The following is a 21,916-nucleotide window of genomic DNA, read 5'->3' as shown; positions in this document are numbered from 1 at the left end:
CAGCTGTGGTCCGTCCAGTGGAGTCCTGTGGCGTGAATGAAGGAGATGTGTTTGCTGGAGGAGAAGATTGGGTTGAGCGTGTGTCCGGCGTGGTGGGTGGGGGTGTTTACCAGTTGTATGAGTCAGATTTTGGCGAGGTTGTCCAGCAGGGTGGTGGTGTTGCTGCCGTTATACTTTTCCAGGTGGAAGTTGAGGTCCCCTAGGAGAATGTAGTCCTCGGAGGGGAGGGCGTGTGGGCTGATAAAGTCAGTGATCTCTTCGCTGAATTGTGTGCGGGGTCCTGGTGGTCTGTAGATGAGGGTGCCTCTTAGTGTTCAAACCTCTTCCCTCCCATTGGGCTTCAGCCACCGCAAAACGACCCCCCCCCCCCGGGTCTGCTCAAGTCTTATGCACTATAAGGGGTGTGCCTTTCCTAACCAAGATTCCCGTACCCCTATAACCTGCGGTATATTCAGCATGAACCAGAAGCTTACATCCCCACCGATTTAGGGCCTTACATTTATTACCCACCAGGTGTGTTTCTTGTAACAGCACAAGATCCAGGGAGTGCCTTTTTAGATACTGTTAGACAATACCCATCTTTATCTTATCACCCAATCCATTAACGTTCCAAGACAAGACAGAGCACTAATTCCCTGTCAGCCCCCATGCCATAACTCATCAATAGCAACAACTAAATAGGTCAATATGAAAGCTGACACATTATGTCGCATCACGTGAATGAGAACAGCCATTCCATATCTACTTCTGTCACTTCCAAAGCCAACGTATGAACAATCACATAGCAAAACATTACATTTATAGACCAACTTACCCCTGAAACACCCCCCCTTCCTCCCAGTCCCCCCCTCCCTGCCTGTGGATTTAAAACTACCCACTCCCAAAGATGGCAGAGCGCCTCTCCCCTTCCCCTAAATGCTGAAAATGCACAGAGTCGGTCAGTCCCTCCCCCCGCATACACATATCACAAATTATAAATTTCGACATCCACACTTTACGAACACATAAGTCTTGGGTGGGTCCCCTCAGGTCAACCTGCACTACTTTACCAAGTCACCATCGTCCACCCTCAGTGACATATAGAAGAGTCTATTCTGAGCCCAGGCTCTCCCAAACCATACTCGCTCTTTTCACATCGTTGCAAAGCCTTCAAACGTGTCCGACGAACGTCACATTCTTGCTCCACATCCGGCCCTCCTCTCTCCGGCGAGCTAATATCACGCATTTCCGACCGTTCGCCTCTGTTGACCAGACCTCCCAGCATGATTTCTTCTCTGGCTGACAGCCTTTCTCCACCCTTCCATTCAGTCGCATGCTTCCTCCGGGGATTCAAAGAACCACGTTTTGCCCTCCGATTCCACTCTCAGCCGCGCTGGAAATAGCAGTGCATACTTCACTTCCCGGTCATGTAGTTCCTTCTTAACTGCCTGAAAGCTGCGACGCTGGGCCTGGACCTTGGCTGGAAAATGTGGAAAGAAGGCAACTTCGTAATTTTCCACTTTCAAAGGGGGGCCTGAACTCGCCGTCAGTATGATAATGTCCCGGTCTCGATAGTTAAATATTCAGGCTATCAATGGCCTTGGTGGGGCTGGTTTAGGCCTCCCTCCTGGCACTCTGTGTGCCCTTTCAATCGAGAAATAGCTAGACAGCATCTTAGGTTTGGGGTGCTTTGTGATTAGGTCTTCCACATAGAGGTCCGCAGCAGGTCCCTCCGTTCGTTTCGGAACTCCCAAAATGCATATGTTATTACGCCGGGCGCGGCCTTCATAGTCATTCAGCTGCATTGCCATTCGTTCTTGTTTCTTTTGCAGTCAACCACTTGCATTTGGAGCTCCGACGTGCCCGTTTGCAAAGCAGTAGTGACTATTTTGAGTTCTTTTACACTTTCGTTCAACTTCTTGAAGTCCGCCCTGATTAGAGAGACCTCCGCTGTAACCGAATCCAGGGAGATGCGCATGCCATTAAACGCCGCCATTACGTCATGCAGTGTCGGTTCCGGTCCCTGTGTAGGGGTATCTGGTCCCCCATCCTTCTCCACTGGCTGTGGCTCCCCTTTCTCTCCAGCTTTAAACCATGCAAATTTGGCCAGTTGTTTCTGGGCACTCACTTTTGGACCCCTGCCACCCGTCGCCCTATTGGGCAAAGGACAACTCAGAAGGAACTCCAAAGCAGTAGCTGGTCATGCTTGTCGTCTGCGGTGTCCGGTATGGCGGCCCCCTTGCCTGCCCAGAGCATGTTCCCTGTGGCCCCGGCCTTGGCCTTCCAATTAGTTGCAAGCGAGTGTCCGCCAGCTGCATGCCACTATCTCCGTGGGGGTATGAGGCAAACTGAGCAGCAACCCACTCCAGATCTAGTTCACCCTACAGTGGCTGCCTGATCTCGCCACTATATGCAGGGTTCCTACACTGAACAGTCCAAAATGGCCTCTTGGGGGAACCACTTCCTCTGCGAAAAGCACCCCAGTCTCAATGAGGGCTTGTAACCAGTCCTGTGGCGCACACGTAATCCAGGCCCCATCCAACAGCTGCTTCGTCTACTGTGGCTATAATAACACTTCTGCCAGGGTGTTACATAAGGCTCTCCCAGCCGCAGGCGAGCGAAGACAGTCCCACTTACACCGAGTCACGGGTGCCTACTTCCACTGCTATGGCAGCGTCCACCGCCACCAGGAGCACATCAGCTGCCTCCATGGGTGTGAGTGTTTGATTGATTCAGATGCTCCGTCCATCACCACCCCCTTTTGTACCGCTTTTGGCCGCCATAAGTGTGGCAGGGTATACTCAGACGTGAGTCCCTTGCTCACTTTGCCACTGGATTCAAGCAAGCCGGGCTGAAGACGGCTGGAATGCCAGAAACCGGTCTTCGGAAGCTGGTTTCCAGTCCAGGGAAGACATGGCTTGGCAGTTCGGGCTGGACTGTTCCCATGAGGCACAGGGTCAGACTGATTTGCATATAGCCATGTCTGAACTGGGGTGGCAGAGTGGGCTAAAGAACGGTGATGTATTAAACCCAGATCTTTTGACTGGGTGTGAGTGTTTGATTGATTCAGATGCTCCGTCCATCACCACCCCCTTTTGTACTCCTGAGCTCTGGGCCACAGATGCCACAGGCAGCCACCCCTGCATTTGCCTCAAGTCAATTAAGGCCTATCAGGCCTTTCTGCCCCCAGATCGCCTGTTGCTTCGGCCGCCTTCCAATGGTCACGTGTGACCAAGCCGTAATGGCGAAACGCGTCGTGATGTTTATGTCATCTGCCAAATAAATCTTCAGAATCGCAGCTCTGGAAGTCTTGTTTTTCATCAACATTTTAGTGTCTTTGGGAGTGAATATATATATATATATATATATATATATATATATATATATATATATATATATATATATATATATATATATATACACACACACACACACCGAATCGGCTCAATTTGCAGACCCCTGGCGCTACAGTGCCGTACTCCTCAGCAGAGCCATGTAAACACCTGGAGCGATCCTGGCGAAAAGCCTATGCTCCTAATGTCAAAATGATCTATCGATCAGCACTCAGGAGATACCATAGAGCCTGCAGGAAGGCGAAAGCCTTTTTGTCACAGAGTCTATTGAAAGGGCTATTAATCGGCCGAAAGCTCTCTTCTCTATGGTCAAAAAGTTAGCAGGCTCTAACACCTCTCCCACCCCACCTGCGCTAGGGGAAGTGGAATGCAATTAAATTGCAGACTTCTTTATAGCAAAAGTCGAAAATATCTACAACGCCCTTTCTCTGCCCTCCCCAAAGTCCCCTCTTGACTCCCCCACTCTGGACATATTAGATCCCCCACCTCCGGAAACGCATATCTCGCAGTGGCCACTGCTCGATTCAAACTCGTTTTTCGCCTGTATGGCGAAAGTAAATTCAGGCTCCCCTTTGGATCCAATCCCCATAGACATCCTTCGCCAACTATCTCCTGAGGTTCTTTCAGTTATTCAAGAGCTTTTGAACACCTCACTGCGGGAATCCATTGTCCCGGAAGAATGGAAAAGTTTTGGTGGTTCCACTTTTTAAAAAACCTGGCACAGATCCCAAGACGCTTGCCAACTTCCGGCCGATCTCCCTGCTGCCCATGTTCTCAAAGATCTTGGAGAGGCATATTACCATACACCTCACTTCTCATGTGGAGACTACAGGATTTCTACACCCGTCCCAATCAAGGTTCCGCTCCCACTTCTTCACTGAAACCACCCTCTTGGGGGTCACTGAGAACCTACGCACTCGCCTGGATCATGGCGAGACCTCGGCGCTTATTCTTTTAGACTTAAGCGCCGCATTTGACACGGTCTCACACTCCATTCTTCTGAGAGCATTAAAAGCGGCCGGGGTGACTGGCCCTCCTCTCGCTTGGCGGGCCTCTTTTCTAAGCCACCGGACATTTCAGGTTGTTTCTTCTGGCTTTCCTCCTCTATTCGTTCATCTACGTATGGGGTGCCGCAGGGGTCCTCTCTGAGCCCTATGCTCTTTAATATCTACGTGAGGCCCCTAGCCACCATCGTGGAAGATGCAGGTCTTTCCCTTTACTCATACGCTGATGACACCCAGATCCTCTTCTCCCTCACCTCGGCGGAAACAAATCCATCTGTTCTCAAACTAGGTCTCAGCCGAGTGACAGAGTGGATGCAGGCAAACCTCCTGAAACTGAACAGAGATAAGACGGAGGTGGTCATTCTGGACAAGTTCAAGCACCTTTGGAGCCTGGCCCATTGGCCGTCAGAAATGGGCCCTCCACCCCTTCCAGTGACGCAGGTCTGCAACCTTGGCTTCGTTCAGGATGATTCACTCTCCATGCGTCACCAAGTGGTCAAGGTGGCAGCCACCTGTTTTTCCATCCTGGGGTGGCTCCGGAACATATTATGGATGCTCCCTGTCTCGACGAGGCGTTCGGTGGTCCAGGCTCTGATCAGCTCTCGCCTGGACTACGGCAATGTGCTTTACCTGGGAGTCACCTTGGAGATTCAGAGGAGACTTCAGCTTGTCCAGAACTCGGCAGCCCGCCTCCTTTGAAAGGTCCCGTGGAAATCTTTTATCTCCCCCTTTCTCAAGGACCTTCACTGGCTCCATATCGAAAATCGAGTCAAATTTAAAGCTCTTTGCTTTATGCATAAGATCAAACAAGGGTCAGCTCCAACCTACTTACAGTCTCTTGTTCAACAATACTCCCCACCTAGTCTTCAGATCTTCATCCCAAGGTAACTTCCTGAGTCCGCGTTTCAAACTGAAGAGAATGGGTGGCCGCTCCTTCTCTTGCATTGCCCCTAGACTGTGGAACTCTCTCCCGGCGACATTGAAACTCGAACCATCTTTGTTGAAATTCCGCAGAGACCTCAAAACCTGGCTTTTCCCTCAATAATAACTGATTTGCAAGCACTTTTCTATTGGCGCCAGGAGACCCCTTGTGGGCAGCTGTGCGCCCTATAAATTCAGCTACAAATACAAATACAAAAATGAAACATAGTGACCATATGCTTGACATTTCTAGTATTAGACATTGTTCTGCATTCTGTCCATCAACTGTTGTTTTTGCATTTGTAACCCCGAGTGGGGCGGGTATGCTCAGATGGGAGTCCTGTGCTCTCCACGCCACTGGAGTCATGCTATCCTGGCTGATGACGGCCGATAGCCAGAAAACGGCAGTTCGGGCTGGACTGTTCCCATGAGGCACAGGGTCAAGGCTGATTTGCATATGGCCATGTCTGAACTGGGGTGGCTTGGTGAGCAAAAAACGATGGATTTAGTGCAAGGGTCAAGCCTGTGATGTTGTTGAAGGTCAAGGGGTGCATAATGTAACTCTACTACAGACATTTTGGTGAACCAATGCCAATGATTTCCGTCTCTTCTGCTCCTCTCATCAGCTCTCAGAAATTGCTCAGTCTTTTATTGTATTGTAAATGCATTTACATAAGGGATAACGTACCCCTTGCATTACGTGATAAGGATATTTTAAGTCATCTAGGAGTTCTATAACCATATAGAGGAATGAGACCAAAGGCCGTGTTACTTTATAATGTTATGGAACTCCGAGATGACTTGCAATATTCTTATGTACGACAGGGTTCAGTTGTGTTCCTCTATATGGTTATGGAACCCCGAGATGACTTGCAATATTCTTATGTACGACAGGGTTCAGTTGTGTTCCTCTATATGGTTATGGAACTCCGAGATGACTTGCAATATTCTTATCATGTACGACAGGGGCTACTTTGTCCTATATAATTCATGGTCACAGCATCACCTTTTCCACAATCCACTTAAGACCTAGGTGTGTAGCTCTTTCATATAAAAATAGAGAGCATATTTGTAAACATGAAGAATAAAAATAGAACCTCTAGTGCAAAATTTAACCAGTTAGATATTTGTTGGAAAATGGTATAAGAAACAGTTCAAAGTCCGTTTTTAAAAAACTGCATTAGCTCAGAATGTGTAGAAACATGCAGAAAGATTGTAACTTTTACACAATTATCTAACGAGTGCAGAAAAATAAATGTTATTTCTGCTTTTCAGTGTAAGTAGAAAAATGGAGCAGAAAGAAAAGGACTGTTTCGTTTTTGTTGCTTTAAACAGGTATTTTAAGTATGTTCAGTGACCTGACCAGCCTTTCACCTTAGCTGCTGGCTCTGGGTGGAGGCACTGCAACATGAGAACTGGACTGTAATTACTTATTATAGTCGAGCTTGGACGTCTTTTCTTTATCATCCGCGACTGAGTGCGTCGCCGATTATAAAGAAATGAAACACTGGTATTTATATATGGATTAGTGAATCCCATGTATTAAAAAGTAGTTACTGCCCTGGCAAGGGGATTGCAGTGCTTTACAACCCAAGGTTAGCGGTTCAATCCCATGGTTAGTTGGTTATTATGTTTTGTCCCGTGCTCTCAGGTTGAGCAGTCATGCATCTACCTCAGTTTAGTTAGCTATGCTCATTTAACAGGAGTTAAATTACATCATTAGTAGGGGCTTGCTGGCATCATGCGAATGACTGGTGGGATAAACAGAGCGCTAAAGGGGACCGGGTGTTACTGTGATTAAAGAGAAAAAAAGACTGATCTGTGGAATGAAGGGTGGGCAGTTTGAAGAGATACACAAGAAGAGAGAAAGGCAAAGGGGCGTGTGCCTTGGAGTAAGAGAGGAAGCACAGCAAGAGCAGGCATTCAGAGGACGGTAGGTAGTGGGAGGGATCATTCAATAGTAGGGAAGTAAGTACATGATTATCAACAGAGCTTACTAGACCCCGTCTAGACTCTACGAGATCGGCCTTACACAAAACCCCACCTTCTGGAACTGTAATCTACATGAGTGACTTAGCTCACATGCTATTCTATTGCCCCTCACTTCGTATCTACCCCTGGGATAAGATATTAGACTGTATTAAGTTTAGCTTCCAGAATACCCCCACCAGAGAATTTTCGTATATAAAATTCTAGGCTCCCTAGACCTACAAAAAAATAAATTAAAATGACTGCTGCTTACTAAACCTCATGCTTACACTAGCCTGCAATTTGATACTAAGCACATGGAAAAACTCCAAGGTGTCTCATTCATATGTGGCTCCATTGGCTTACCTTCCTGAGAGGTGCTGATAACATTGCACTCCAGACCTCTCCATGACGCTCTCCTTCTAGACCGATGTGGGACTTACTTGATGCCACCTCGTTCAATATAGAACACCCATGATTATATTATATTAGATGGATAAACTGCATTGTTCTGTTTCAACAATACCCGGATAGAAGCACAACGCTACTCCCATCCTACCTCCCCTACACACTGTTGACTTTTTGCTCCGCCGCTGTGTAAGACAAACAATGCGACTAATACCCCTCTTTCAACCACACATCACAAAATCAACAAGCAATACGAATATACTTTCCACCTTGTCCACGTCCACTGATTACAGACACCACTGGAAGTACTGACTAAATAAGCTGCCGGCATGTGCACAACCAAACAAACTACAATCTACCTAAGCTTGCTGATGAACGTCACTATGCTTGCATTAACTAGGAAAAGTATTGCTGCTTTGTATCACTGAATTGATGATTGCACAGCCTGCAACCCCCTCCCCTCTCGCTGTAACCCGATAACCTGGTGTATCTCTATGTAGGTATGTATTTCTTTTGCCACTGTACTGGTGTTCTTTATGTTTCTTTTTAACCTCTGAAAATGTAATAACGAATTTGAAATGTAAAAAAAAGTAGGGAAGTAGAGAGAACATTTGCTAGTTCCAAGCCAAGGTCACCTTTCCATGCAGGTCCTGTAGTTATTCGCAATATAAGGGTTGGGGGTGTCAGAACTGCATAGCTCCCACGCAGCCTCCTGTGCCCATAGCTCGCCATGCCTCTATTAGTCCAGTCTCTTAGCTCGCGCTCTACTCTTCTTCTGTCGTTGTATTCACTGGAGACGTGTCCCTGCCGGGAGCAGGGCTATAGTGATACTTCAATGAGGCTCTATTGGCGAGTTCTGCCAGAGGTTTAACACACACAAGTGCCTTATTCCGCGCCCACGCATTGTACACTGAGCGAGCCGCCCCCTCTCCTCCTCCTCTCCCCTCTATTTACATGTTGTAGATATCGGGCCATCTGGCTTCCTGTGCCGATAAATAATGGATCCGAGGTTTAACAACAGGAAAATTAGAATCTATGAAGGAGAAAGTCATCTCCGCGCTCCCAGCAACCCTCCGGCGCCCTGGCTGCGCGCGGTTTGGGCTGCCAGATGGTGGCAGGCGCGCGCGGATCTGTAAATACCGCAGTGACGTCACGGCGCACTATACCAAGCACCTCAGGCGGTAATAATTCGAAGCCAATGCATGCGGTGCAAGCTTCTTCCACTGACTGGGTGCAATCCTATCTCCCTTGCGCTTCCTTCACCCTCAGGTTTTAAAGGTAGCGCACACCTGAAAAACATGACTTATGTTTTTAATGAACTTAGTAATTAATGAGAACATGTATAAAGTACACCTTAAATATTGGGATGATTATTCCAAGATCGACCCCCACAACCCTAACTGGCGCCCACACCCCCACTGTGGCAGGCGAAGGTGCAGATGGAGTGAGTAGCAGAGCAAACCTCGCACCGAGCAGGACGGGTATAACAACGTGCTCAAATACAGGGCTGTAACTTAGCGCAAAGGGTGTTACAGCCCCGTCAGCGGTGCGCGCCGCTCAACAGCTGCCGGTGTACAGTTGTGGCCCGACCAGCGGTGCGGGCCGCACAAAAGACTTACAGCCCTGCTAGTTGTGGGTGCCGCACAACAGCTGCCAGTGTAAAGTTACAGCCCGGCCAGCGGTGTGCGCCGCTCAACAGCTGCCTGTGTACAATTACAAGACTAACAGCAGTGCGTGACGCACAACAACTGCCAGAAACAGCCTTGCCCGCAGCGCGCGCCGCACAACGGCTTCCCTTGTACAGTCACAGCCCCTGCCAGTGGTGCGTTCCAGGGAGAGCAGAAAGGTGCGGGGAGGTCTCGTGTTCCGAAGCATCACTTGGTGGCTTAAGGGGAGGGGGGTTGTCCGGGTGGGAGCGCGTTAAGCAGGAGTCCACTAGGACAGTGGTTCCCAAAATTTTGACTCCTGTGGACCCCCATTGCGTCACCACTGGAAGCAGAGGACCTCCAAGCAATTTGTAGGATTTAAATTTCAAACATTAAAACAGTAATTCAACAAAATAAACACACATGTGCACACAAAAGAAAAACTCTAATTACTAAGGATTTTAGGGGCATATTTACAAGCCCCATGCCCCATGGGAACGTCATTTATCGCGATGTTCCCGTGGTGATAGGGGCGTCGCCTTATTTACAAGGCAGTGTTGAGCCACTTACCGTGGCTTAACGCTGCCTTGCAAATAAGGCCTCCTTTCATGCAATGCTTAGGGTGAAAGAGGTGGGCAGTGGGTGTTGCGTTGGGCGTTGTACTGCAACACCCATTGTTTTTGACGCTGCCTCCTATTTACAAAGGCAGCGTAAATAGGAGGCTGCGCCAAAGTTAAAACCAGGTAACGCCTGGCCTTAACTTGGCGAAACGAGGGGAAATGCTTTATTTCTACTCGATTTTGCTTTTTCCATGTGTGCTGCCTTATGCAGTACACATGGAAAAAGCAAACCGCCTTGAATTGTTTATGTTCAGGAAGGTAACGCTTCCTGCACATAAACAATCTTCAAAAAAATTACATTTTGTAACTTCTATGTGTGCCCCATTAAGCAGAACATATAGAAGTGACAAAACAGCACTATGGTGCAAGGGTGCCTGCACTGGCGCTACCCTACTAAGGCCCCCATTAGGATGGCGGACGGACTTTGCCTGCCCGCCACCCTTGCGGAAAACTGGACCGCCCGCCTTAAGGGCGGGGGTCTCGACGATAGCATTAGGATGCGCCCGCCACAGTGGCGGGCGTAGACCTCATTTCTAACATTGTGGCGGGCGGTGCTCGCTGCACCGCCCGTCACAATGTCAGAAATGCATGCATGCATTTGCATACACGAAGCAGCAGGCACCGCGCGGTGCCTGCTTCTTTGTGTATGCAAATGTTGGTGGGTGCCACAGGTACCCCCGTGTGCACCCCCCACCCCTCCTTCACTCTGGGGGCCCGCAGGGGGCCCCCAGAGTGAAGACCAGCCTGGCGGGGGCAATCCGCCCGACATCCTAATGGGCCCCTAAGTGTAGGGCCAGCACAAGGGGAAATGCAGGGCTGCACCATATTCTTGTAAATATGGTGCAGCCCTGCATTTCAGAAGTGGCGGAGCGTGTCGTTAAGTCAAGGAGGCTAACACTTCTGTTGTAAACATCCCTCTTAATATTTTATATTGAAAGAATTTACAAAAAACAAAATAATGTAATTGGAAGATTGGTGCTGCATCCCAGTGAATAACTTTTAAATGGCTGGTTTTATTTTGCAGTACGAGGCTACTGCTCCTGCCAGGGCCAGACTGAAAACCAAAAGCAGCCCTAGAAAAAATGTTCAGACCAGTCCCCATACGGTGCATACCAAGTGTAGTGAGTGAGCCTGGCCACTACAGAGGGGGCTTTGGAAGGCTCTCTACCAAAAGTTTTTGGGAAACAAAGGTGCAGTCTACAACACATTCATCATTACATATTTAATTTTTTTAGCTTTTAAAGAAAAGTAAATGAAGACCTTCCTATGCACCAGGGTACGACAATCTGTATCTGGGAAGAAAAATAAGTTAGTGACAAAAGCAGTAACCCACTGACCTATGCACATAAAATAACTTTTTTTTCTAAATGCATGGTACACGTTCTTTGCAGTAGGCATATTAACCCTCTGTGCTACATTAGATAAGTTAAAGCTGCCACTGGACACAACTCTCTTCTCTCTCCAGCAGGTACATTAATCACTGGTTTTATTTTGACACTTTTATTGTTGCTCGAAAACTGCTAATTATACAAGAAACTTTGCAGTGTTTTTAAAACTGCTGCCTGCGGACCCCCTGGGAATGTGTCAAGGACCCCTGGGGGTCCGCGGACCACAGTTTGGGAAACACTGCACTAGGACAACTGCAAGTGAGTGAAACTAACTCAAGACTTTGAAGGGTTTGCTGATTATCACACACGCTTCAAGGCACTACCACTGTGGGGGCAGGTGGCTAGATCAAGAAAGTATTCGTCCAATTGGAAGATATAAAGGACTGCTGGATTCCTGTGCCAGGGACCAGAGTTACAACCTCAACACAAAAAACGTCACAATAGATATGACACTCTAGTTGAGGTTACAGTATCCAACCACAGGGCTATACTACTATTTGTTAACATGTGAAACCCCCACGAAGGTAAGAACCAAGGGGCTGGTTTTAGAGGCGCATGGACAGCGGATCGCCAAGTATGTGGCACAGAAACCGCCTTGAGGAAAACCCCACAATTTCCTTACAGCAACATGTATAGCTCTGCATTCCCGGCTGGACTCATTCGCTACACTAGTGGTGTAAACAACATTTTCCAGGGCTGCTTTTGACTCCCAAATCCCACACTGGCTAACTTTCATACAAACACATACACTGAACAATATCTGAGACCACTACACCAAAGTCTGGGGGGGCGAGGGGGGGGTTCCAGGTGAAGCGCTTAATCATCATTATGCATGTGTTCTTCCACAAAGGCCGCAACTTCCTGCCTTTATGACAGGCATGCGATTCACTCTGAAGACTCCTCAAGATCCCATCAGCAAGGTGTGAACAGAACTACCTACGAGGACAAGCCGCTCTCGGTTAGGGTTTAACAGCAGTCAGCCCCGACTGCCAGAAGTTCTAGGTGAGAGTTGGCTGAGTTTTGTATTCCTTCAGGAATGAGGCTTATGATTGTAAAGAGGGAGGAAACCTATAACCAGGGTCACTGGAAATATGGAATTGTGCAGCCGCGGCATTTTTAGCATAATAGATTTGCCACATTTGCCAAACAATTCATCACCTGTCGCATGATCCGCATATTTTAACAAAAATGTTGTTTGTAGCTCAAGCCGTTCAACATTTACAAAAAGTTCAGCAACATGTGTTGCCATGCAGTGAAAGATCGTTTGAAAAGGTTGACTGGTCACCTTTGTTGCTTATTGCTATTTTTGGGTGTTAAACTGGTACGAATGAGGTGCAACCCATTTCCAGACACAATTACCAAGTATAGCAATAATGAAGTACTATTATGCAGCATTATTTTTCTTTTCTTACAGCATAATTCCAGTGGCCCTGCCTATAACTGGAATACTTAGTACTGAATACAAAGGTAACATCTAGGGCGATGCTAATGTGAAAGATGTTTGTATGTGAGACAGATGTTCAAATTAGAAGTAGCCAAAGGATATAAAAGGCAAAGTGTGACAGTTCTGTTTGTGTGACTTGGTAAAGGTACAGCTTGTCAATGGTTGCTCTTCAATTTTGTGCTGTAATCGACATCTGTGAAGGGCAGTGATGTTTGTGGCGATGGGAGGTGGAAGAGGCAGGATTGTTTCTATACCCGGTCGCATTTTCTTACATGGACAATGCAGAGAGTGCATCAGTTGTAGACCTGTCGAGAGTGAAAGTAGGGGGGAGTCATGTTTCTGGAGGTGTTCTTGTGGTGTGAAGCAGTAGCCACATTGTGGAAGGCTGGGTCGGGTAAGCACCCGGGTTATGTCCAGGAGCTCAATGGAAACTGTTTAGCACATGACCAGTAGAGGGTGCCATAAAAATGTAAAATACCTCTACTAGTGTACCCATATCATGCCAAAGGCAGCTACAATGATGAGTCTGTTAAGGTACCAGTAAGGTGTCTGAATACATTCTGTGGTGTTGCTATGGAGTGGTTGTGCTTCAGGTTCGTTTTTTTTGAGGGACTTGTTGTATATCTTTGTGTTAAGGGTGTTGCTAGTCCTATCTAGGTTTGTATACTGCTTGTCTTGTGTGCTACCTATTTTTCTGGCTTCAACTAGAAGTAGAAAGCTCATACGGTTCCCTAAGGATGCTGGGAAGGGAGGCCGTCTGTTTTGTGCATTAAATGCATTGCCTGTCACCTGGACTGATATCCTCATTAAACACACATGTACAGCGCCCTCTTTCACCAGCCCTTATCCTGTGCCAGGAACCCCATCCTCTCCCAGAACTGGATGGTAACTCGCAACAAAGGGACAAGGATTCCCTGAGATCCATTATTCAGTTCTGAATTGATGCGAGCACCATGAATGACTGGGGCAAGAGGCAATCATGGGAACGAAAGAATTTGAGAAGAGCAGTGCTACCAGTTGGGCGCACAGAGGCGAGGGCATAATCGGGCTCCATGCCCCGACTCCTACCAAAGCTCCCCAGCTCTACAGAGCATTAGCATTGGCAAGGGAGGAGGACGCTTTAAGAAACAGAAGCTAAGAGTGGGGACACCTCCCATGGGCCATGACCAACCCTATTAAACCTACCTTACATTCAGACCGTCATGCACCTGCCAATGTTTGCACACGCGTCTACATGCTCACTGAGTCAGAGCAGGCTGGCCTCGTGTCAAAGGATTTACTGTTATCAATGGCAATAAAGCCAAAGCAACACACACGCTGGCACTATAAACGCTCATATACTTCCGGCTCACCGTCTTTCTTTCATTTCCATGCCATCTGTCATTCCTGCATCGAATGTACTCTGGTGGCTCGTGCGATGTTACTGACTGAACCTGGAGCCACCCAAACTTTCTATTCCTAGTTTGTCAGTTCCCCTCTTAGTGAAGGTCAGCCGTGTGATGCGCTATTGCGGCGCAATCTGTTCTTGAGCGAGGTGATGGTGGAGCGACCGATTGATCGAAGTCCGGATTTATCCAGCAGGCTTGGGTTACGAGCCATGAGGGAAATGGAGTCTTAGTGGAGGGAAGTGGAGGACAATGACAACGCACTGCGGACGCGTACACTTTCCTGGGTTTTACGGCCTGTTTGGAAGAGCCAGGAGCTGAAAATGCCCTGCTCATTAATAAGTTTATATTGACAGCCTGTCAGTATAAACTTACTAATGAGCAGAGCTACTGGAATTATGCGATTGTACGGCCGAGGCATTTTTCGAATAATTATGGTTCTGCGCAACTGTCACGCAATCCATCACCTGCTGCATAATATGCAGATTGTAACAAAAAAACGTTGTTTCTGGGTCAAACGGTTCAAAAATTACTAAAAACGCAGTAGACACGTGTTGCTGTGCAGTAAAAAGCCATTCACAAAAGTTGACTGGTCATATCTCTTGCTTAATTCTGTGTTTCAGTGTTAAACTGGTACTAATGAGGTGAACTCTGTGCCCAGGCAGTGTTAAAAAAGTGTAAAAATGGCAAAATAACGAAGTGATATTGCCAGAAAAGGTGCCGCATTAATCCGCAAAATTTGCCTTTACTTGCAACATAATTTCGTGAACCCTGCTGCAGTGCTGCATAATTCGACCCTCCACCTCCGCATAATTTCAGTGGCCCTGTGTGTGTTAGCAGAGCTGTGGCGCTTCACTCCGGACCATGTGATGCTGCGGTGTCTGCAGAAAGCAGACCTTGTTACACTAAGCGACAGATCGTGACTGCTACATGCTGTGTCTGACGTGCTCTGGATCACAGGTGCACTGAGCCCTGCGATTATTAGTTCTGAAAATTGGAGGCTTTCACCTTTAGGAAGATATAACAAGGTTTCCCAGCTTCGAAATCTCACACATTCTCACATTTCCCCCTCCTGCTCTCACAGCCAGCAGGCTCTCGAGTAGGGCACAAACTGTGCAGGTGTAGAGCTCATATATACCTCACACTTAAAGTGTTGGTCTTGCATCGGCCAATTGGCATCCTGCAGGGAGCATATGTATGTGTGAACTTCCACCGAATGCGTTTGGACCTCAAGCTGGGAATGGCACCAATGTTCTTCAGAACTCGTTTAAAGGCCTGCTTCGTGAACCCTAGAAATCCTGACTACGTCCCTCTATTCTCACACGTATGTATGAATGCAGTATTTCTGTAGCGTGAACCCAGCCAAAAAGGCAGAACACTGCAAAGTCAACAGTTGATAGTAGTAGATGTAGCTTGTTTGTAAACTATTAATGCATTTTAATGTACTATTCTTTCACGAGACGTGTCTTCAAACTGGTATAGAGTTGGGCTGGTCTTGATGGATAAGGGGATGTTTCAGATCCTGAGTGAATACATGAAAAAAACCCTGCCTTGTTTTGTTCTGTTTTTTACACTTCTTAGGCTGTGAGTCGCTGAGAACCATCAGAGCTGGCGAGGTTGTCCGCAAGATAAGCAGTGATGTTATTCATGAATACTTTGTAAATGAGGCAGCTCAGCTGGTATGGACGATGGTGCAGGCAGCAAGGGCATCCAATCTAGTTACATCAGGCTATGGGTAATGTAATCATATTTCTTGAGGCCTGGATCAGGCATGCTGGTTGTCTGCGATGTGCATATGTGATGCCTGTGTGGAGTCTGGGAGGCATCCCACATCAGAAAGGAGGCCTTCTGCATGGGTCACGTTCTCCCCAAGTCCACTCTTATCTGTTTGGGTCAATCCCTCTTTTCTGATCTGAAGACCAGCATACTTAGTCGGGTGTTAAAACTGAGGCAACTATTGGTGCATTTATTGTCATACTCATACACACTCTCGCAGTATTAACTTTTTAACTCCACCCACTGAAGAGCACCACCCTTTCATTAAAGCGGACTTTCCCTTAGCTCCAATACCCACTCCCAATATACACTCCTCTCCACCTCTCTGATTGCCCCCTTATCGTTCAGCACAAAGCCAACCTCTACAACAATCTTTGATATGACCAACCACATAAAACCCCAAACCTCCCACACACCCTCTTCTACCTTTGATCATAACGATCACTTGGAGAAACTGAACCCCATACTCTGAGATTAAATCTTTATCTTCCTCTAATCTTCTGCTCACAATGCTCGGAAGCCCCTCCTAGAAATCTCTCTCAGATCCTACCTCGTTCCTCATGAATACCCATAATCCTCCGACAGATCTCCTAATGAACACTCCACGACCAACAAAACTGACCTGATTGCAACCTCTGCGACATTGGCTACTTCTTTCACCCTAACTTATACCCATAGTTCACCCTACAAAGACACAAGCCACTACCACAGAGAGAAAGACGACTCTCCCACCTGAACCACCTCACCTATTTCTTTTAGCAGTCAAGTACATCTTAGCACACAATATTACATTCTCTTGACAGCCGCTCTACCACCCCTCCATCATTCAGACTCAGAAACGGGACAAACTTCCCACTACACACAGCTCCTCCTCAGCACCATGGTTTTCTAAACATTTTTTAGAGGAGCGAAGCATGCTCAGAACCACTGAACACTTACGGCAACAAACGTCTCAAAGGACTCCCTAGAAGCTTTTTTATGTAAGCACAGTGATTTTAAACACCATATCCTCCAAGCTAAAGCAGAATTCTTCAGAAGAGAAATCACGCTGGCCAAAAACAAACTCAAAACACCCTTTCACATTGTCAGGGAGTTTACCTCCCCTCGGCCTCTACTCAATCCCCTTAACAACAAATAAACTTGCGACAATCTCTAACTTTTTCTCTAGCAACATTTATAAAATTGAGCTATCGGTCCCAAAATCTTTACTCAAACTTCTTCCAGAAGCACTGCCATGCAAACCCAAAGAAACATAGTCCAATTTCAAACTGCTACCCAAACCTACACTAGAAAGCATGACCCAAGCTATCAAACCCTTGTCTCATTTTGCTGATGTCATCCCTGCAAAAACCATAAAAAATATGGCCATATCCCTAACCCTAGTCCTTATCCAAATAATCAACTCCTCCCAAAGCGAAGGTGCAGGGCCTGACTGCCTTCAAGCAGGCCAGATCAACCGCCAGTGCTTAATTTGTAAAAGAATAAGTGCTGGTGCCTGAGGTTCTGCTCAGAAGCACTCGGCTGGTGCAAATAGAGGTCAGCACTCAAAATACCAAGGCTGCTTAGTCTTGAATTGACATCATGTGTCATCCCTGAACAGACACCCCTTGCCCCTTTCTCTCACTCTTCAGGGTCCTGCCTTCTCCCTTTGTGACGGTTTTCAGTCTCTTTTTCTCCTTCTTTACCCTCTTTTCTTCGTGGGTAATGTCAGATGAAGAAAGATAAGTGCTGGTCCTCAAAAAATGAGTCCTGGTGGGTTCCACCGGCAACCACAGGTTCAAATTAAGCACTGATCAATCCACTAATCTCATCAACCTCTGCCCTATCGCAAATCTGCCTTTCCTAGTATACCCCCGGATATCTGCATGGATCCCCAGCTCAACAAGAAAAACAACCTCCTTGATGATCACCAATCCTGCTCTACTGCACCGAGACCTCCATGCTAAAAATAATCCAGGAGGCACTCCGCATAATAAATAATGGAGACTCCTGTCTTCTAGTTCTACTCAACTTAACCTCAGCATATGACACAGAAAATCATTCACCCTTTCTAATAATCCCAGAAGATGGCATGAATGGGTGTTACGGGTACTGTACTTAACTAGCTCGAATCTTACCTATCCAATCTCTCACAACAGGTCAAGATCTCAAACTCTCTCTTCAACCCTCTGCACCACGAATACCACAAGGACCAATCCTCTCGCCAACACTAGTCAATCTTTATATGGAACCCTTCTGCTCCCTTCTGAAAAAAAGCAACAACCTCATTTCATCTCAAGGTGGATGACACCTATCTATAGCTAAGACTCTCCTCTCCCAGAGATCTTATGTACCAGTTAAAATATCTTGTGCACCTCCAACTATGGATGTCGCACCACCTCCTGAAACAGAGCACCCGGGATGCAAAGTTCCTGCTGTTCTCTCCTCCACATTGCAACCAACCCACAAACTCCCGGAAGAGCCTCCTTATATCTTCTTGGCTGTACCCCTCTACTTGCAGACCAGGCTAAATCTCTAACCTTTACACTTGACACCAAACTGAATCTGCATGCCCATATCAATGCTATTGCAAAGAGCACCCAATTCCAAATCAAGCTTTTAAGACTATCAAACCATTAATCCCTGCCAATGACTTCAAAACCATGGTTCAATCGACAGTCCTTTCTAAACTGGGCACCTCTAAATTTACGGGCACTTGTAGTCTTCACCTTGCTCCACTGAAGACATCCCTCTGCTTTGCTACTCAACTGGTCTCTGGCAGAAGACCTTCTGGCCACTGGACTATCTCACAAATAAACTAACCATTTCAGGTGGCCCCCATTGCCTCACAAGTTCCAACTCACTGCATCTGGCAACTCCTACCTTAAAAAATGGTGAACTCTGAAGCAATCCTTCTCAGGTGCTGCCCACAAGATCTGGAACATCACCCCACCTGCCTTAAGGACAATCCCTCGTATCTCCATCAAAAAGGAACTGAAAATCCTACTCCTACAACATCTTCCAACCCAACATCTGTTCCTGAACTGCTAGCTTCTAATGGATGCATAATGACCACTATTAATCAGACTCTAAACTCGTATTATTCGCTAAAATTCCACTGTTATTCTGGTAATGTAATGTTCCAATTAATTTTGTAAAGCTCCTGAATAACCCCTTTGGGTCTGGTTTACGCTATATAAGACTGTAAATTACTAAATAAAATAATAGCTTTCAGTTTTATATTTTCTTTTATATTTCCGTCTGTATTTATCCATACTTCTGTTTTATTTGACTGGTGTTTATCCATACTTCTGCTTTTCAATGTGAAAATATGAACTTGGCCCTAGTGTTTTTTACCAAATTATTTTACTGAAAGATGCATAGAATTGCTTCGACGTCTGTATGGCATTAGCACACTAAGTTGTCATGTGCAATAAAAAAAATACACTTCAGTACTAGCCTTCTGCACTGTCACACATCTGGAGCGACTAAAGCTTCATTTGGAAATCTTATTCACTATACGCCCCTGTGTTATAATGCATTTTTATCGTTAGTGCACACTGGAAAGTGTACCGAGGCATAGATATAAAGAGGTGTCCCCCAAAACAATCAAACTGACGAGGTTTGCAAGCTGGATTGAAACTTGGATTTTTTTTTAGACCAGGTCTCCAACTTGGACACTCAACAACATCTTTCCTCTGAGAACTACTGATGCTAATCCACAGCCTTCCTATTTAATACCAGTAGGAAACTTTGTACATTCACAAAATGATGGTACGGTAAATGAAACTGCTATTTGTTTTGTAAAGAAAATATGCGTCTCTGAGGATCAAGTTTATCTCCATGCAAGTTCTATGGAAAAAAATAAACGATCCAGAAAAAAAATGCCTGAACAGAATAATATCGAATTTGGCAGAATGCGAAAATATTCATCCAGAAAGTGGGCTTTGTGGTTTAAGCCAGTTCAGTCATTTTATAGAAATTATGGTTTGAAAAATAGCATACCTGTTGTAACCGGTCTCCCCCAGGGAAAACCAAAAAAAGCATTCCGATTGGCTGGTACCATGGATCTCTGGCAGGACCGAGTAATTTGATTGGTAACTGCACCATGAAGAAAAATCTTATGGCTGCCATTACAGGAATTGAGGACTCTGGAGAGGGGACAGGGATTGGAACCCGGAGCGTACCTGTGCAGACTCTCCTAACTTCCCACAAAACCGTAACAAAGGCGTGTAAAGCAGACGCCCATGTCTTGTGGAGGATGCAAACCCTGAGCATCAGCTTGCAGAGGGAACACACCTACTGAAACCCTTTCTGTGTTGGGGTTTCAGTCGCCTTCTCTTTCGCAGGAGACTATTTGAGTGAAGCTAATATTGTGACATGTTGGCACCGTGTGTTTTGGCAATTTTGTGACTGCTATTGTTTGAACCAGTGAATTTGTTGAGAAAAACCCAATAAATCACTAAACTGCATTGTTGTATGATGAATCGTAATTGAAAGGAGCAGAGTGTACAAAGTAAAACAGTGCCCCTTGGCATGTGCTAATGACACTCCAAAAGGTCATTTCACGGTTTCCATGGTCGAGAGCTTCTCACCTCTGAACACATGACCTGGCTCTCCTTGCTGCTCTTCGGTGTTTGAGTTAGGCCATGATTAACGAATGGTCTGTGCAACTGAGTTACACTGGCCTATTCCAACGCGTGGGTAGAGCATAATATGTGCCAGTGTTGCAGGTGGTGGACCCTGGCACCCACTTTTGTGGAGCAGGCCTTATTGTTCATCATTCGAGTTTCACCCAAAACAACGGAGAGATAACAAGTCAAAAGAGGGAGAAGAGTAATATACAACAAGCATTGGTAAAGCCAATAGATCGTTCTCTGGCTATTATAATTTTCACTTTGTTAATTCTAGTCTTTCTTGCCATGGTGTCTGCAAACCTTTATTGCTGGGAAGCTGCCAGACACTGGTCAATCCCACAAAATGACTAAAAGCAAAAATATTTTTTTAGTCTTGAAAAGCACATGCTGCCATAGTTGTCCCTGGAACAAAAGGGAACGGCTTTGTGTGTTGGCGCTGCCCCATGTGAAAGAACAGAATGCTGTTGATCTCAGTGAAGATAGCCAGCTGACTCATCGACCCATGCTGTGTGCTGCAGTGGACTGAACAAATGTGAGTGATAACAGATCAATAGATGAAGAGGGTTGGCTGATCACCTGTATAATTAAGTATAATATACATATCATTTTGTTAAAATGAAAAGGTCTTGACTAATGCCAAACCTAAAAAACAGGAAACCAGGGATGAAAAAGAACATACAAGAGTGGGATATATACACAGGATGTGCAGGGTGGTGGAAGAACGAGACGCGAGGTGAATTAAAAGTAGACTGCCTTGGCATGCCGCTTCCCTGGCATCAGGCAGCACAGCGGCGGGTCCCACGACATACACTCCAATCCAAACAATCAAAAGTCCTTCAAAGGGATTCCATGTGAAAGAGGCAGGGGTTCATGCACACTTCTAGGAGGTAACCATCGGTGGTATTCTCATTAAATTGCTCTCGGTGGTACAGCCAGTGGCAGCTGTTCCGCTAAGGCAGAGGAACATTGCCCCACTGCTTTTTAGCAGTGAAATAAAGAGAAAATAAAATGATAATAACTCATGTTATTATCATTTTATTTATTTCTACTTCCGCAGTTTTGCTTGAGGGGGTGGGGGCACGGTAGTTGTAGCACCCTCCTAAGTGCAAAATGACTGCTTGGCCAGCCCTCTTGGGCCTCCCAAATCAGTCTTGCGCACTTTGCATGTACTCCATGCAGGCTGCATTGCAGCCTCAATGGAGAACATACCCAGGCTCCCAGTCAGCGTTTGAGCGCCGAAACACGGCACATAGACCAATCACAACACTGCAAAGGCAGCGTTGTGATTGGCTGACAGGAAGCCTGGGTGCCCTTCCTGTTGTTCAGGTACAAAAGGGGGTGGTGATGGACGGAGCATCTGAATCAATCAAACACTCACACCCAGTCAAAAGATCTGGGTTTAATCCAT

The 21,916-nt window shown here is 46.5% G+C and overlaps 1 protein-coding gene across 4 annotated transcripts in view; it reads right to left on the bottom strand.

Annotated features, from left to right (window-relative positions):
- The window catches only part of TMEM63C (transmembrane protein 63C), a 653,749-nt gene that overhangs the window by 357,003 nt on the left and 274,830 nt on the right, over window positions 1–21,916 (bottom strand). The window contains exon 1 of one of the 4 annotated variants that reach the window (XM_086937546.1): window positions 8,269–8,729. The exons of 2 other annotated variants lie outside the window; for them this stretch is intronic. The gene's annotated coding sequence lies outside the window, so the exon portion shown is untranslated. Of the gene's footprint in view, window positions 1–8,268; window positions 8,730–21,916 lie in introns of those variants that run through there. One more of the 4 variants, XM_086937544.1, reaches the window with a different exon arrangement.

This window comes from Lissotriton vulgaris, chromosome 9 (genome assembly GCF_964263255.1).
Source record: "Lissotriton vulgaris chromosome 9, aLisVul1.2, whole genome shotgun sequence".
Taxonomy (NCBI): domain Eukaryota; kingdom Metazoa; phylum Chordata; class Amphibia; order Caudata; family Salamandridae; genus Lissotriton; species Lissotriton vulgaris.
The sequence above is the reverse complement of the archived record's forward strand: the minus strand, read 5'-3'. Positions and strand labels throughout refer to the sequence as shown.